The 19,886-nt window shown below is 33.0% G+C and overlaps 1 long non-coding RNA gene across 2 annotated transcripts; it reads right to left on the bottom strand.

Moving 5' to 3' along the window:
- Positions 1-6,798: 6,798 nt before the first annotated feature.
- On the bottom strand, positions 6,799-8,133 carry LOC128285228 (uncharacterized). 2 transcript variants are annotated; one of them, XR_008275672.1, is made up of 3 exons: positions 8,062-8,133; positions 7,550-7,629; positions 6,799-7,029 (listed from the first exon to the last, which is right to left on the bottom strand). It is a non-coding gene; the product is annotated as an uncharacterized LOC128285228 (long non-coding RNA). The 2 variants fall into 2 exon arrangements; XR_008275671.1 differs by lacking the exon at positions 8,062-8,133 and having other exon boundaries at positions 7,550-7,689.
- Positions 8,134-19,886: the final 11,753 nt, after the last annotated feature.

Raw genomic sequence — 19,886 nt, 5'->3', positions numbered from 1 at the left:
TGAACCAACTTAGTGGTTATTGAATAATTAAATTAATGCTTTCCCTCACGCGCAAGAAGTGCAAATCCAAACCCATCAAGGTTGGGGTGCACTTATTATTTGTTGATCATTGCAGTTATGCTATGGCCGTGCTCATTTTCTTGTTGTTGTATATTGGGAGACAGTCGACTAACGTTTCTCCGGCACCAAAGGAGCTTGTTAAGACAGGCCTCAACTGCCAATATAATATTTTAATCTAATTTTATTTTCAATTTTCCAGTTTTTTTTATATATATGCCTATATATTGTTCTTGTTCAACCTTCTGGTTTAAATAAATATTTTATATTACTGTTATTTTACTAACGTTTGTGCAACATGATTGAGTTCCTTTCAAAGGGTCAACATTATTTTTGGACTAATAATTGAAACGGAGAGGATGTTGTCTAGGAAAAGATTGATAGAGTGTTCTATAATGAAAATGCTATCAGGAACTTCGATCATATGTGGCTTTTAATTTATCTTTCATGTGTTCATATCATAAATGTAACGTCTTGAAATCTATCCACGACAGAAAATTCGTTAGTGTATCAGAATTTCTAACCTGAGTCATTTTTGTAAGTAGAACTTAGAGGCTTTCATGAGTGAGCATGGTGATGGATTTTCAGGTTATTAAATTAGTTAGTAGTGTTATTAAGTTGCATTAATTAGATGAAGGTGGTTAAATAGAATATTGGCTTTTGAACTAGATTGTAAGATGGATAAAATAAGTTGTAATAGCTTGATTTTCAGTGGTATCGGAAACAGTGGTTCGAGGCCCCCAAATCTAGTGAGTAAGCTTGTAAATTTATTATTTAATATTTATGAGTCAAATATGGTTTTAAAAATGTTTTTGAATTGATAATTGTGTTTTATAATAATTAATTAGGTCAAATGGTTTTAGAAAGTGAGGTAATGGAACCTCGTTTCTATAAACCGAGGCATAAATATTTTTAAAAATATTTACGGAGTGTTATTAAGGTAGTATTAAAGTTTTGATGAAAAATTTTAATGTTTCGATAGTTAATTAATTAAAAGGACTAAATTGAAAAAGTTTAAAACTTGATAATTATAATAATTAAGTGACTAAATGACTTAATTAATAAATGAGGAGGACTTAAGAAAAATTATGCCTAAATTAAAAGATGAGGTGAAATAAAGAGAAAAATAATAAAATAAAGCCAATTAATGGCAAATTTGTAATATTGTTAAAATTAAAACAAACAAATTGAAATTGAAGATATTTTATGCAATTCTTCTTCAATTTCGGTTCAAACAGACATAGGGAGAGCTCCTTAAGTTGGTTTTGCCTATTTTTGCTTCAAATCAAGATCCCGTAGAAATTCGTGAAAAAAAAATAGTAGAATAGTCCCTGAACTTCTACAATTACTACAATTCAGTCTAACTAAGTTCGTACGGTTAAAATTTTATATTTGTACAAATTTGATGAACGATATTATGCATTTATTCTATTGTTGGAAATGAGTCATTTCTGGAATTATAATATTAAATTAGATATTCGGTTTAAATGGAACGTGGGATTTGAGTACATTCGTGATTTGACGTTTGATGATATTGGAGGAAGATATCAAAAAATTACCCAAGAAAACCGGAGTTCCACATTTTTTGCAAACTCTCATGTTTTACTTTCTGTTTAGCTCTTGTAAGCTTCTGTTAAGCTCTTATGAGCTTCTGTTAGCCCTTACGAGCTTCTGTTCAGCTCTTACGAGCTTCTGTTAAGCTCTTTTGAGCTTTTGTTTAGCTCTTACGAGCTTCCTTTCAAATCTTATGAGTTTCTGTTTAGCTCTTACAAGCTTCTGTTTAGCTTTCGAGCTTCTGTTGGCTCATTTAAGAGGCTCAGCTCTTATGAGCTTCTGTTAACGATGTACTCTTATCCGTAAGTCATTCTTCAAATGGAAGAATTTTGGCAAGGTGATTTATCAAATTTTGAAAGACATATTAATTATTTTTGTATCGATTTGAAGACGGATGTATTTATTAATTGAAGTTGTGATTAACAGTGAGTTATCGTAAATAATTTTATTATTTGATTTATTATAGTTAGTTCGGTAAGATTTTTATTTATCTCGTCGAACTTACTAAGCTTCATTAAGCTTATTCGTGTTGTTTAATGTCCTTGTAGATTTTCGAAAGGTTGGATGATCAGATTAGCACTTAAGTCACACTATCCAGCTTATTCCGGTAGTTTTTGAAACGTTCAATATGGTTTATATAGCATGTATAGGCTTTTATGTGGTTTTAGTCAAGGTTTGGCTTGTGTAAACATTATGATTGATATTTTATTTAAATAACCAACTTACATATGGGTATGAGAATGAAGTAGATTATGATATGAGTATGAATGATATATGTATGTATGCATGTGTTTGAATTATACTGAACTTTAGTAACTAGATTAGGTAAATTAATTAGGTAAGTTTAGACATTTTTTTAGTTAACATGTAAGGAACCTAATGTCATACTTGGTTATATGTGGTGATAATGTTTGTTTAAGACTTGATTTTAGTTTGTGTTGAATGTTTTGATATGGCTTGTTGATGTGTGATTTGTTGAGGCTAGGTTGGTAACAATTTGAGTGAGAAATGTGGCTTGGAAAATGACAAATTTTTGTCCACACGGGCAGAGACACGGGCATATGTCTCAGCTGTGTATGACACACGGCCAAGTGACACGGCTGTGTGTCCCTTGTATCTTTTAAGAATACAAGTCAGTATCCTCACACTACCTGGCACATGAGCGTGTGACCCAAGTCAGAGAGTTACATGAGTACGGACACGAGTTGGACACGACTGTGTGTCCCTATTTCGAATGCCCACATGGTCTCTAACCCTTGCAGTGTTAAAATTTTTGAATAATTTTGAAAAATTCTTTAAGTTTCTGATTTAGTCCTGATTTATTTCTAATATGTATATCGGGACTTGAGAGCTCATTTAAGGAACAATAAATATGATTTTGATTGGTTTTATTATAAGTATTGATATATAATGCAATGTTTGAAATTTCTATCTGATAAATCTGTAAACCCTGATAATGCTCTATAACCCTGTTCTGGCGACGGATATGGGTTAAGGGTGTTATATTTATTGATATCAGAGCTACAATTTAGTCAATTCTCGGACTGAATGTAGCGTGTGAAATGTCTAGAAATACATGTCATATAAATCTGTGATAGTGTAAAGTACTATCTAATCTAACCTTTGTTTTCTTATAGATTGTAAAGATGTTAGACGGATCTGAATGTGTTGATAATGATGAAGTTAACAGTAAAGTACCGACTTCTGAACATAGGATGAATAGTAATGTCCCGATTCCTTCGGCTCAAGAACGTGAACTTAAAAATATGTTCTTTGGGTATATGAACCAGTGGTTCAGTGAGTTTATGCTAGAAAGAAATCTGGCTCAGCAACCTCCACCCCCTACTGTACCACCTGTTGTAGCTCCGGTTGCACCTCCACCTCCTTCAGTGATTAAACCTAATAAACGTACTCCTATCGAGAAACTTAGAAAGTGTAATGTTGAAGAATTTCGGGGTAGATCAGAAGATAATCCGGTTAAAGTTGAGTACTGGCTTCAAAATATAATAAGGGTTTTCGAAGAAATGGCTTACTCCTCTAATGACTTTCTTAGATATGCTATTTCATTATTAAAAGAGGAAGCATATAGTTGGCGGTTGACGATAGTAGCTGTGGTAACGAAGGAGAAAATTTCTTGGGAACTTTTCCAAATAAAGTTTAAAAAGAAATATGTTAGAAAAATGTATCTAGACAAAAAAAAAGAGAGAATTTTTTGAGTTACGTAAGAGAAATAGATCGGTAGCTAAATATGAGAGAGAATTTGTGTATCTTAGTAAATATGCTCAAGAAATTGTGTGAAGAAATGTGTATCCGGTTTGAAGATGGTTTGAATGATGAAATTCGAATGATAACCGGAGGTAATGAAATATGAGAATTTTTTGTCCTATCTGATCGTGCACAGAAAATGGAAGAAGTATACAACCGTAAGATGCAACGAGACAGGTGGAATAGAAAATTTCACAAGAAAGGTTCTTCCAAGTCATTTTCAGCATCACTGGCAAAAAAGACTAAAGATGATTTTAGCTGAGCTACCTCATTGCCTGAGCGTTTGAATAAAAATAAGATGATTTAACATGATTCAGGGTACCTACTAGACCGATTGATAATATGGGTAGTGTAGAAAATACTTTGAACCCTAAGTGTAGATTTTGCGGGAAATATCACCCTGGTGAGTGTAAAGGTAAAATAGGAGCCTGTTATAGATATGAATCAACTGATCATTTTATTCGCAATTGTCCTAAATTGTCAAAAGAGGATGAAGATCAGAAAGAAAAACAAATGTCTACCGCTCAGAAAAGTAGACGTTCAGACCAGAATAGTGCTACCGGGACTACTCGTTAGGGAATGAAGGATACTGTTGTTCGGTCAGAGGCTAAACCACCTGTTTGTACCTACGCCATTCGAGCTAAAGAGGAAGCTACTACATTAGATGTGATTATTGGTATATTCTATCTCTTTGATGTTACTGTGTATGTATTGGTTGACCCTAGGTCAACTCATTCTTATATTTGCACCACATTAGTAACGGAAAAGAAGTTGCCTATTGAATCTACTGATTATGATATTCAAGTAACTAATCCACTAGGTCAAAGTGTGATAATTAATTTAGTCTATCATAATTGTCTATTGAAAGTTAGAGGCTATGAATTCCCTACTAATTTGATTTTGTTTACCTATCGAGAATTTAATGTTATTCTGGGTATGGATTGGTTATCATTGCATGGTACTGTAGTAAACTGTAGACAAAAAAATTGATTTGAAATGTTAGATAAGAGAGATGATTTCAATTGAGTCTGAGGATGCGAAAGATGTCGCTAGAACTATTTCGGCCTTTTCTGCTCAGAGATTGATACGAAAAGGCAATGAAGCATTTCTAGCATATATCCTTGATACCCGAGATTCAGAATCAAAGTTAGATCAGTTACCAGTTGTTAGTGAGTTTGTTGATATATTTCTTGAAGAGTTGCCGGGTTTACCTCCTGATCATGAAGTTGAGTTTGTGATTAATTTGATTCCTGGAATTGTGTCGATATCAATATCACCATACCGTATGGCACCAGCTAAACTAAAAGAATTGAAAGCACAGCTGTAAGAATTATTAGACTGAGGGTTTATTAGACCGAACATGTCTCCCTCGGGTGCACTTGTTTTGTTTATGAAAAAGAAATACGGTTCTTTGAGATTATGCATAGACTATAGACAGTTGAATAGAGCTATAATAAAAAATAAATACCCTTTTCCATGTATCGACGATTTGTTTGATCAATTAAAAGGTGCCATAGTGTTCTCAAAGATAGACCTCAGATCCGGGTATTACCAATTGAAGGTTAAAGACTGTGATGTGCCAAAGACTACTTTTTAAACTCGTTACGGTCATTATGAGTTTTTGGTAATGCCATTTGGTTTGACTAATGCCCTTGTTGCTTTTTGGATTCAATGAATTAGATCTTTCAACCTCATTTGGATAGGTTCATTGTTGTGTTTATTGACGATATACTAATCTATTCCAAGATAGAATCTGAGCTTGCACAACATTTAAGGATCGTACTATAAATTTTAAGAGAAAAGTAGTTGTACTCAAAATTTAGTAAATGTGCATTCTAGCTTTGTGAGTTTAGTTTTTTGGGTCACATAGTATCAACTGATGGGATTCTAGTTGATCCGAGTAAAGTTGCTGTTGTAATAAACTAGAAAACTGTGAAAAATATTTCAGAAGTGCGAACTTTTTTGGGTTTAGCAGGTTACTATGACGTTTTGTTAAAAAAATTTCAATTATTGCTTCTTCAATGACCAGATTATTACAGAAAAATGTTGAGTTTTTTTGGTCCGATAAGTACTAACAGAGTTTTGATCAGCTGAAGAGAATGTTGACGGAAACCACAGTCTTAACTCAGCCCGAATCTGGAGTAGCTTATGTTATAGTGATGCATCTCTCAATGGTTTGGGTTGTGTACTAATGCAATCAGGAAATGTAGTAGCCTATGCTACTTGTAACGTCCCCCTACCCGAGACCGTTGCCGGAGTCAAGCAGGAGACATTACAAAACTTATCTTAGCACTTAAACAGTTTTCGTAGTAAACTATCCATCTGCGTCACGGTCGCTAAAAAATCATATCTCGAGTTACGAAACTCAAAATCCAATTCTGTAAATTTTCCCTGAAACTAGACTCATATATCTACTTACTAATTTTTTTCTATAATTTTTGGTCAGGCCAATTAGTACAGTTTATTAGAAAAAGTCTCCCCTATTTCAGGGTTCAGCTACTCTAACCCTTGTGCACTACGAATAAAATTTCTTCCTGTACAGAAATCCAATGACTATGCCATTTGTTTAAATTAAAAATAGACTCAATAAGGAATCCATACATATAAAGTTTGAGTCATAATTCTTAATACACAATTTATGGTGAATTTCTAAAGTCAAAACAGGGAATCTAGAAATTGCTCTAATCCTGTTTCACCAAAACGTAAATATCTCATAAAATACAACTCTTTTACCTATTTTGTCTCTTCCACATAAAAATAGATTCATTAAGCTTGAATTAAATATTTTATTCATCATCTAATTCACTTTATACTATTTTTGGTATATTTTCAAAGTTGGACTACTGTTACTGTCCAAATCTGTTTTAGTATAAAATGTTGATAACTAAGTTTATAACATCTTCATTTCTTCTCTCTACACTATTTACCAACACTTCCTCTTATTACTCTTCACTAACATATCAAAACATACCATACTTAAGGTTTTGGTAACATTTACAAAACATACCAAAATATCACTTAACAACTTAGATACTTTCAAAATGACCAAAAGACATCCTAGGTACAATGCCATTTTCCAAAAAGATAGAAACTTCACCAATTTGAGTTCGGGGATCGGCTTGTATGCTGAGTCCTTATACTTTCGTACCTAGCCTGTGCACGGAAACAAAACGTACGCTGAGAATACTCTCAATGGTATTTCTATAAACAATAGCTTAATCAACTTTAAAACATGGTAATTCAAACACATTATTGCTATTATTCAATATCAATCAGTACTTTAATAATCTTTACTTTATTTACCCTTATTAACATAACTCGGACACTAACGGATACACGGATCCAACCTACACTCCGGGATAAGCACATAGTGCTTCATCGGAACAAATCCGGAACTTTAACATTATAGTACACAAAGTACTTCATCGGAACAAATCCGGAACTTTAACAGTAGTCGACACATAGTGTCTCATCGACTCAATGTCGGAATATCCCAATACTTCCAATTCCTATGATATGTCAACTATATCCGACTAGCCCGACACTGTTAATAGGGTATTCAAAATCACATTCATTTCAATATGGTAAAAATACTTACCTCATTCACATTTTCATACAATATCAATATCAAATATAACAATAACAATTAAGCTCGGTTTATAGAAATACAAACCACTATTTATCGAATTTAATCGATATCTTCGTTCACTTTCTCTTTTCCCTTCTTTGATGACGTATCCGGTGCTACGTTTGCTACTAACAATCATACAATTAAAAATCATCAATATACTAATTCATAAAACACATTTTCACTTTCTATCAAACTTTTACAAAAATTCCAATTTCGTCCTTTTTTCATTACTAATCTTTTTTCTTTAACTTAAGCTTCATATTCTCTTTTAATCAACTCATTAACAATTTCCAACTCATAAAATTCATTATAAAACATAAATTTTGAGCTCTATTCAACTTAATCCCTATTTAAACCATTCTTTTAATAAATCACTCAATTTTCACTTCTAACTTCAATTTCTATCAATTTAACCCATAAAACCTCAATTTATTCAACTAAATCAATATCTAAAAATTTTCTATTTTTCTTCATTTTAACCTCATACATGTAGAACTTTGAATTAGGCATCCATAAACATAAAAATTATAATAAAATAAGCTAAAACATCTTACCAATCAAGCTTTAGGGCCTTAATCCTCAAATTTCCCTTTTCTATTTCTTTCTTTCTTTCTTTCTCACGTTTGCTCTCTGTAACTCTTTCTATCTTTCTTTCTTTCTTTCTTTTTTTTAACTTACTCATAAATCTATATTCAATATAATAATATTAATAATATAATATTATTCTAATAAAATAACTTAATCTATAAGAAAACTACTTTAACACATTTAATATCTTTACCAACTATTACACATGTTATATCATACATTCACACACATGGCACTTAGGGTCTAATTGCTAGATTACTCCCTTTACTAATCTTTAATCTATAATTAAACTTTTATACCGTATGCAATTTAGTCCTTTAAACTAAATTCAAGCTACTTCACTTAATTAAACACTAAATAACCATTCAACTATAATTCATAAATATTTCTAATAAATATTCAGGAATTAATTTCACGGAAACAGTACTCAAGACTCAATTTTCGATACCGTAACTTTCGATTCATTACAATTCTCTCCCCCTTAATAAATTTCGTCCTCGAAATTTACCTGAAAAGAGATGGAGGTATTGAGATCTCATCGTTTCTTCTGGTTCCCATGTAGCTTCTTCAACACTGTGACTTTGCCATAGCACTTTTACTAAAGGAATACGTTTATTACGTAATTCTTTTACCTCTCGTGCTCTCTTTATACGATAAGTTAGGTTGAATCTCTACATTCTCGGTCGTAATAACATGTGAAGGATCCGATCGATATCTTCTTAGCATAGAAACATGGAAGACATCGTGCATTTTCTGTAGTTCAGGAGGTAAGGCCAATCGATACGCTACTGGTCCAATTCTCTCAATAACTTCGTAAGGCCCAATAAAACGAGAACTTAATTTTCCTTTTTGACCAAATCTTAGAATTTTCTTCTAAGGTGAAACCTTTAAAAATACTTTATCCCCGACTGAGTATTCAATATCCCGTCATTTCAAATCTGCATACGATTTCTGTCTATCAAAAGCAGTTTTCAATCTTTCCCGAATTTTATTAACTGTACTTTCCATTTCTTGAACCAATTCAGTCCAATCATCTTCTTCTCATTCGATTCATCCAACATACGGTGATCGGCATCTTCGTCCATACAAAGCCTCATACGGTGCCATCTGTATACTTGATCGAAACTATTATTATATACAAATTGCTAATGACAAATAATATTCCTAGTTAGACTCAAAATCAATCATACGGGCTCAAGCATATCTTCTAAAATTTGTATTACCCGTTCAGATTGACCATCGACCGTGGATGAAAAGTCGTACTAAAGTGAAGTCGAAAATCGAAAGATTCATATAATTGCTTCCAAAACATTGACGTAAACCTTGGATCTCATCGAAATTATTGATTTTGGAATACCATGTAATCTAATGATTTCCTAACATAAACCTCAAGAAGTTTCTTTAACGACCAATCGGTTCTCACAACTAAGAAATGAGTTGACTTCGTAAGTCGATCAACTATTACCCAAATAGCATTCTTTTACTTGTAGACGTCGGTAATCCCGTCACAAAGTCCATCGTTATTCGGTCCCATTTCCATTCGGGAATATTGATAGGTTGAAGTAATCCGATGGAACTTGATTTTCTGCCTTCACTCGTTGACAAGTCAAACACTTTGCCACATATTCGTTATATCCTTTTCATTCCGACCACCAATACAATTCACGCAAATCACGATACATTTTCATACCTCCAGGATGAAATGCAAATGGACTATTATGAGCTTCAAGAATTAACTCTTTCAACTCGAATTATCCGAATGCAAAGTCGATTCGAAATCTTAGACAACCATTTCCATCAATGCTAAAATTTTCGTTGTACTATTCGAATCATCTCTTTCTTTAACAACTTATCACCTTCTAACTGTCTTGATCCGATTCGATCAAACATTATCGGCTTTATTCTTAATTCACCAAAGACTTCCATCTTCACGATACTAAGTTGTGCAAACATTGCTCGTAATTCAATCGCAGCTTTTCTACTCAGTGCGTCGGCTACTACATTAACCTTCCCTGGATGATAGTCTATGACACAATCATAGTCTTTCAGAAGCTCTATCCAACGCCCTTGTCTCAGATTCAATTCTTTTTGCGAAAGCAGATACTTCAAACTTTTATGATCCGTATAAACATAGCGGTTTCAGTTGCTGTGAAACATAAGCAATGGCTTTCCCGTTCTGTATCAGTACACATCCCAGTCCACTCAATGAAGCATCACTGTACACTACAAAATCTCTTTCTAATTCTGGTAAAGTCAACACCGGTGCCTCTGTTAATATTCGTTTTAATGCTTCAAAACTTTTCTGACATTGCTCATTCCAAACAAATAGAATATTCTTCTGTAGTAGCTTGGTCATCAGTAAGGCTATCTTTGAAAATTCTTTGACGAATCTTCGATAGTAACCAGCTAATCTGAGAAAACTTCGTACCTCTGATACATTCTTAGGAACTTTCCACAGAATAACTGCTTCAATCTTCTTTGGATCCACTCTAATTCCATCCGCTGATACGACATGGCCAAGAAACACAACTTCTGATAACCAGAATTCACACTTGCTCAATTTTCCATACAATTGCTTTTCTCGTAGTATTTGCAAAATAATCCGCAGATGTTGCTCATGGTCTTTTTCTGACTTGGAATACACCAAAATATCGTCGATAAAAACTATTACGAACTGATCCAAGTATGGCTAAAAAATCCGATTCATAAGATTCATAAAAGCAGCAGGGGCGTTTGTCAGTCCAAATGGCATTAGTAAGAATTCATAATGCCCATACCTTGTACGGAATGCCGTCTTCAATATGTCGCACTCTTTTACTTTCAACTGATAGTATCCCGACCTCAGATCAATCTTTGAAAATACGAAAGCTCCTTTCAGTTGATCAAACAAATCATCTATTCGGGGAAGTGGATACTTGTTCTTGACAGTCAATTTGTTGAGTTGTCGATAATCAATGCACAACCGCATCGACCCATATTTCTTCTTAACAAATAACATTGGAGCTCCCCATGGTGATGTACTAGGTCGTATAAAACCTCTGTCTAATAAGTCTTGCAACCGTACTTTTAATTCCTTTAGCTCAGTAGGTGCCATACGGTACGGAGGTATCGATACCGAATCTGTACCTGGGTAGACTTCAATCACAAATTCTACCTCTCGATCAGGGGGTAATCCAGGTAATTCCTCGGGAATACATCGAAAATTCACATACAAATCAATTTTACTACATCGACTTTCAACCGAATCCGAATTAATCACATATGCTAAGAAAGTATTACAACCTCGATGAAGAAGCTTGCTAGCTTTAATGGCAGATACAATACGAATTGATCCACTAGTCCGAATACCATTTACTTCAATCGTATCTTCACTTTCATTCTGAACAATAAACTTCTTCTTATAACAGTCTCAAATCACTCCATGTTCTGATAACCAGTCCATTCCCAAAATAACATCAAAGTCGCCAAATGGCATAATCAACAGATCAACAGGGAATATTCTATCTTGAATCATTAACGAACATCTTCGACATATATGGTTCACTAAAGTAGTTTGTCCCAGTGGACTAGACACTTCTATCATAACTTTAGACAATTCAGACTCTAATTTTTTTGTCTCAACTACTTTCGTATTAACATATGAATGTGATGACCTAGGGTCTATTAAAGTATAAACGGGTGCTGAATTCAATAAGAATATACCTGTCACCACATCGTGAGCATCTTTCTCTTCTCGAGTCCTCACAACATACGCTCGAGCTGGAGCTCTAGCTTCAAATTGTTGTGTAGCACTCTCACTAGTTCTTCTAGTACCACCTCTAGCAAACGAACTACTTCGGCCTAATCCCCAGCCTCTGGAAGCAAATTCAGATCTTTGCACTACTGTCGGTGTTGTTCCAGATATCTTTGGGCAATCTTTAATAAAGTGATCGGTAGCTCCACAATGGAAACAACCTCCAGTCAACTTTCTACATTCCTCTTTGTGTCGGTTTCCACAATGCTCACATATTGGAATTTCAGTATTCTGAACTGGACTTCGGATACTGCCAGTAGACACAGTAGTCTGTCTTTTCCGACCTCGATCACTTCTTTCCGATCGAGAACTAAATCTCCAATTACCTCGTGATTCCTTTGACCGCTTAGGCTGCGGACTTGAACTAACCATTCCAGGATGTTTTTTAGTCGAACGAGCAACTTCAGACTTTTTATCCCTTCCGAGAATTTGTTCAATCATCTTAGCTCTTTCCATTAAATCCGCAAACTCAGTGATTCTAAGAGGCATCAATTGTAGTCTAAATTCATCACGTAATCCTCTTAAAAATCTTTTACATCGGTACGGCTTCAATCGGTACAAACTCGATGGCATATCTCGCTCAATCTCGTAAATTCTCGTTCATAATCCACTATAAGCATCTCACCTTGTTTCAGGTGTTAAGAACTCTTGTCTTTTGTCCTCTATGTACATTTCTCCCAAATACTTATTTTGAAACTCTTTTGAAAGAAGTCCCAACTTATCTGTTCCTCAAGTACATTCTGAATCACTGATTCCCACCATACTAAAGCTTCCTCTTGCAGTAATGAGACAACACACACTAAGCTTTCTTGTGGTGTACATTCAAGTTGCTTCAGAACTCTCTTTGTAGTCTTTAACCAATTTTCAGCAGTAGTCGAATCAATTCCCTTTGAACCCAAAAATTCTGTAGCTCCATATTTTCTCAATTCTTTAATTGGAGCTCTTCGGGTAGTAGGGATAAAGGACGTAGCAAGCATAGTTCCTACCACTTTTTGAAGGGCATCGGCGATTATTCTAAAGACTTCAGTATTATCACTTCCAACATTCGGTTGATTTCCTACTGGATTCACACTTGGAGTTGCAGACTCCGATTCATTCACATTATACGGTTCATCATCTTCACTATACATCTCTTGATCAGTATCCTCAATGCTTTTATCAGACATTTTTAATGCTATAAAACAAAAATATTCAACAAACATATCAGCATCCAATCCCAACTCAAATTTGACTCAGTAATGGCATGTACCTCTAGATTCACATTGACATTCGATTTAGTCCTAGAACTGACTAAACCTAATTAGCTCTGATACCAATCAATATATTTTTCAATATAACATTCATTCAATATTCAAATTTCTACATAAATCATGTATATTATATAATTCAATCAATATAAATTCAATCAAAATAATTTCAATCAATATAAATTCAATAAATTCATCGCATACCAAAATCAATCTATTCCAATTGTAAAACATCATAATTCTAACACTAACAATTGCCATATGTATATAAATATAACAAATGATAACTAAGTTCAGATTATAGAAATACAAACCACTATTTATCGAATTTAATCTATATCTTCGTTCGCTTTCTCTTTTCCCTTCTTTGATGACGTATCCGGTGCTACGTTTGCTACTAACAATCATACAATTAAAAATCATCAATATACTAATTCATAAAACACATTTTCACTTTCTATCAAACTTTTACAAAAATTCCAATTTCGTCCTTTTTCCATTACTAATCTTTTTTCTTTAACTTAAGCTTCATATTCTCTTTTAATCAACTTATTAACAATTTCTAACTCATAAAACTCATTATAAAACATAAATTTTGAGCTCTATTCAACTTAATCCCTATTTAAACCTAACTTAGAATTCTTTTAATAAATCACTCAATTTTCACTTCTAACTTCAATTTCTATCAATTTAACCCATAAAACCTCAATTTATTCAACTAAATCAATATCTAAAAATTTTCTATTTTTCTTCATTTTAACCTCATACATGTAGAACTTTGAATTAGGCATCCATAAACATAAAAATTATAAGAAAATAAGCTAAAACATCTTACTAATCAAGCTTTAGGGCCTTAATCCTCAAATTTCCCTTTTCTATTTCTTTCTTTCTTTCTTTCTCACGTTTGCTCTCTGTAACTCTTTCTATCTTTCTTTCTTTCTTTCTTTTTTTAACTTACTCATAAATCTATATTCAATATAATAATATTAATAATATAATATTATTCTAATAAAATAACTTAATCTATAAGAAAACTACTTTAACACATTTAATATCTTTACCAACTATTACACATGTTATATCATATATTCACACACATGGCACTTAGGGTCTAATTGCTAGATTACTCCCTTTACTAATCTTTAATCTATAATTAAACTTTTATACCGTATGCAATTTAGTCCTTTAAACTAAATTCAAGCTACTTCACTTAATTAAACACTAAATAACCATTCAACTATAATTCATAAATATTTCTAATAAATATTCATGAATTAATTTCACGGAAACAGTACTCAAGACTCAATTTCCGGTACCATAACTTTCGGTTTATTACACTACTCGACAATTAAAGTCGCATGAGAAGAATTATCCTACACATGATCTCGAATTGGCCGCGATTGTATTTGCTTTGAAGATTTGGAGACATTATTTATACGGCGAGAAATGTCATATGCTTACAGATCACAAAAGTTTAAAGTATTTGATGACTCAGAAATAATTGAATTTGAGATAAAGACAGTCTTTAAAATTATTGAAAGAATACGATTTGGTTATTGATTACCATCCCAGAAATGCTAATGTAGTTGCAAATGCACTTAGTCAGAAGTCATCATTGTTTGCATTTCGAGCGTTGAACGCTCATTTAACTCTTAATGAAGATGGTTCTGTGTTAGCAGAACTGAGAATGAAACTTATGTTTCTGCAACGAATTCAGAAATTGCAAGATTGTGATCCAAAGTTGGTGTTGAAACTGTAATACCCCTTACCCGTATCCGTCGCCGGAACAGGGTACGAGGTATTAACAAATTATAGTATATACTATTAAATAAAACCCAACAAAAATATGGCGTGCAATTTGATCATGAATCATTATAACATGTGATACATCCCGTATCACACATTTGACCTAGCTACTACATAGTACTCGTAGCTTTCTTGTACACATGATGTGCACTCGGCACCATACATGTGACCTAGCTACGTCCCCTCTATTTTATTCGATCTTTCCGAATGTTCAACCGGGATCTCTCTCTCTATTACTTATTTCCATTCTTCCAATAGTCGATTTATACTTCAACATCATCTAATATATATATAATAGGCTGAAATATAAGAATGTAAATGAAATTAATGTATTATTTACAAACAAACTTACCTCGGTGCAAAATATGGGAATTTTGCAATTTAGTCCAAAACTTTCTCCTTCCCCCGTTCGAGGTCGATTCCATGCTTTTCTTGATCTATAACAACATATTTAGTTCATTTAACACTCGAACTATTTATTTTAATCCAAAAATCACATTATACAAAAATTACATTTTTGTCCCCTAACTTTTACAAAATTACGATTTTTCCCCAAGGCTCGGAAATTTAATTTCAGCCCTTATTCTTATGTTTAATGACCTACTGATCATTTTTCTCTTCTATGGCAACATCAAATTCTCACTCTAACACATAGTTATGAACAATAGGTATTTTTATCGATTATGCCATTTTGCTCGTTTTCGTTAAAAATCGCTTAGAAAAGATCGTTCTCCTAACTTCAAACATTCATATTCTACCATCAAACAACACAATACATGCCTATCATTCATGGGTAAATTTTTAAACATACACCCTAACTCGAAATAATGGTAGAAATAAGTAAACCGAGCTACGAGGATTTCAAAAATGTGAAGAACATTAAAAACGGGGCTTGAAATCACTTACTATGAAGCTTGAAAATTGAAGAAACCCTAGCTATGGAGGAGAGAAAATTTCGGAAGCAACTAGTGAAGATGATGACCAATTTTGTGTTATTTTTCCCATTTTATTCATTTAATATACAAATGACCAAAATGCCCTTACTACTAAACTTTCCAAAAATTCCCTCCATGTCCAACTTTTGTCCATAACTTAGGAATGGGTCAAATTGCTATTTAAGACCTCCTAGTTAATATCCCAAAGCAATTTCATACTAAAAACTTCTAAAACACGAGTTTTACAATTTATTCGGTTTAGTCCCTAATCTCAACTTAAGCGCTCAATGCATAGAATTTCATTACGAAATTTTCACGAAATCATGAATTCATATCATAAACCCCAAAATAATTATAAAATAATTAATTCTATCTCGAATTTGTGGTCACGAAATCACTATTCTGATTAGGCCCTAATTCGGGTTGTCACAGAAACGACAGATGGCTTAGAATAATTTGGATTCAGAGTATAGTGTTGATGATAGTGGTACATTACGTTATCATGATAGAATTTGTGTTCTGAATAATTTAGATTTGAAAAATGATATTCTTTTTGAAGCTCACAATAGCACGTATTCTATTCATCCGAGCAGCACGAAGGTGTATTATGATTTGAAACCAATGTATTGGTAGCCGGGTATGAAATGAGAAATTTCTGAGTTTTTAGCTAAATGTTTGATTTAAGCAAAACATTAGGTACCAACAGGTTTATTACAACCTGTTATCATTCCTGAATGAAAATTGGAGCAAGTCATGATAGATTTTGTATCTAGCTTACCTGTAACTTCGAGAAAGAAAGAGTCAATCTGGTGACTGATTGACTAAATCGACACATTTTATTTCAGTTAGAATAAACTTTACTCTGGAAAGATTAGTGGAACTGTATATATCTAAGATTGTGATATTACATGGAGTTTCGACATCCATTATTTTGGACCAAGATCCGAGATTTACATCGAGATTTTAAAGTAAACTTCATGAGGCTCTTGGAACTAAGCTTAATTTCAGCACAACATTTCATCCTCAGACTGACGGGCAATCATAACAAGTGATTCAGATTCTGGAAGATATGTTGAGATGTGAAAAGTATTCACCGTTAGCTGAATTTGCATATAATAACAATTATCAATCCAATATAAAAATGGCACCGCTTGAAGCTCTTTACGGGAGAAAATGTAAAACACCGTTATATTAGTCTGAGCTGAGTGAATCCAAAATGGTAGGAGTTGACTTGATTAGAGAAATTGAGGATAAAATTTAGATTATTCGAGACAGTTTGAAAGTTGTATCTAATCGTCAGAAATCGTATGCGGATCAGAAAGGAAAAGAAATAGAATTTGCTATTGGTGATCGGGTACTCTCAAAAGTCTCTCCATAGAAGAAAGTATAATGGTTCGGCAAGAAGGGAAAGTTAAGTCTGAGATTTATTGGACCGTATAAAATTGTTGAAAGAATTGGTCCTATAGCTTATTGATTAGCTTTGCCTTCGGAACTTGAGAAAATTCACAATGTGTTCCATATATTAATATTAAGACAGTACAGATCTTATCATTCACTTGTGATTCCTCATAGAGAGATTGAGTTACAACCAAATATGACATATTCGAAAAAACCAGTGAAAATTTTATCTTGGGAAGTCAAATAATTGTTGTATAAATAAGTATCATTATTAAAATTCTTGTGGCATCGACATGGTTCAGAAGAAGCTACCTAGGAAACAGAAGAATCAATGAGATCATAATATCCGAATCTGTTTTCAGGTAACAATTTCAAGGACGAAATTTCCTAATGGGGAAGAGTTGTAAGAGCTCGATTTTTAGTGGTACCAAAAATAGTGGTTTGAGGCCACCAAATTCAACGAGTAAGTTTGTAAATTTATTACTTAATATTTACAAGTCAAATATGGTTTTAAAAATGTTTTTGAATTGATAATTTGTGTTTTATAATAATTAATTAGGTCAAATGGTTTTAGAAAGTGAGGTAACGGAACCTCGTTTCTATAAACCGAGGCATAAATATTTTTAAAATATTTACGAAGTGTCATTAAGGTAGTATTAAAGTTTTGATGAAAAATTTTAACGTTTCGATAGCTAATTAATTAAAAAGGACTAAATTAAAAAAAGTTTAAAACTTGCTAATTATAATAATTAAGTGACTAAATGACTTAATTAATAAATGAGGGAGAACTTAAGAAAAATTATGCCTAAATTAAAAGATGAGGTGAAATAAAGAGAAAAATAATAAAATAAAGCCAATTAATGGCAAATTTGTAATATTGTTAAAATTAAAACAAACAAATTGAAATTGAAGATATTTTATGCAATTCTTCTTCAATTTCGATTCAAACAGACATAGGGAGAGCTCCTTAAGTTGGTTTTGCCTATTTTTGCTTCAAATCAAGATCCCGTAGAAATTCGTGAAAAAAAATAGCAGAATAGTCCCTGAACTTCTACAATTACTACAATTCAGTCTAACTAAGTTCGTACAGTTAAAATTTTATATTTATACAAATTTGATGAACGATATTATGCATTTATTCTATTGTTAGAAATGAGTCATTGCTGGAATTATAATATTAAATTAGATATTCGGTTTGAATGGAATGTGGGATTTAAGTATATTCGTGATTTGGCGTTTGACGGTATTGGAGGAAGATATCGGAGTTTAGCATTTTTTGTGAACTCTCATGTTTTGCTTTCTGTTTAGCTCTTACAAGCTTCTGTTCAGCTCTTTCGAGCTTCTGTTAAGCTCTTAAGAGCTTTTGTTTAGCTTTTTCGAGCTTCTGTTCAGCTCTTATGTGCTTCTGTTAAACTCTTATGAGCTTCTGTTCAGCTTTCGAGCTTCTGTTGGCTCATTTGGGAGGCCCAACTCTTATGAGCTTCTGTTAATGATGTACTTTTATCCGTAAGTCGTTCTTCGAATGGAAGAATTTCGGTAAAATGATTTATCAAATTTTGAAAGACATGTTAATTATTTTTGTATCGATTTGAAGACGAATGTATTTATTGATTGAAGTTGTGATTCACAGTGAATTATAGTGAATAATTTTATTATTTGATTTATTATAGTTAGTTCGGTAAGATTTTTATTTATCCCATCGAACTTATTAAGCTTCATTAAGTTTATTCGTGTTGTTTAATGTCCTTGTAGATTTTCGAAAGGTTGGACGATCGGATCAACACTCAAGTCACACTATCCAGCTTATTCTGGTAGTTTTTGAACAATTCAATATGGTTTATATGGCATGTATAGGCTTTTATATGGTTTTAGTCAAGGTTTGACTTGTGTAAATATTATGATTGATATTTTGTTTAAATAACCCACTTACATATGGGTATTCAAATGAAGTATATTGTGACATGAGTATGAGTGATATATGTATGGATGCATGTATTTGAATTATAGTGAACTTTAGTAATTAGATTCGGTAAATTAATTAGGTAAGTTTAGACATTTTTTTTAGTTAACATTTAAGGAACCTAATGTCATATTTGGTTATATGTGGTGATAATGCTTGTTTAAAACTTGATTTTAGTTTGTGTTGAATGTTTTGATATGGCTTGTTGATGTGTGATTTGCTGAGGCTAGGTTGGTAACAATTTGAGTGAGAAATGTGGCTTGAAAAATGGCATATTTTCATCCACACGGACAGAGGCACGAGCGTTTGTCTCAGCTATTTGTGACATACGGCCAAGTGACACGGTCGTGTTGTAACACCCTGAATAATTTATTTTTGATTTTGTATCTATCAGACATAAATGTGTATCTCATTCAGTGGTTAAGTGTTCTGGATGTGTGTGTAAGGTCTTGTGTTCAAGTTCCACTTCTGTCAATTTTGTTATTTTTGGATCTAAGCCTTATTCTTGTTTCATAGGCTTTTATTAAAATATCTGTTAACTCATATCAGAATGAGCCTATTAGTTCGAGTGGTAAAGGGTTGGTGTGTTGGAAGTCTTGTGTTTGAATCTCTACGTGAGCAAGAGAGTTTATTTTTGCTACAGTAGACTGGG

Source organism: Gossypium arboreum, chromosome 12 (assembly GCF_025698485.1).
Source record: "Gossypium arboreum isolate Shixiya-1 chromosome 12, ASM2569848v2, whole genome shotgun sequence".
NCBI classification, from domain to species: domain Eukaryota; kingdom Viridiplantae; phylum Streptophyta; class Magnoliopsida; order Malvales; family Malvaceae; genus Gossypium; species Gossypium arboreum.
This window is presented reverse-complemented; position numbering and strand designations above follow the sequence as displayed.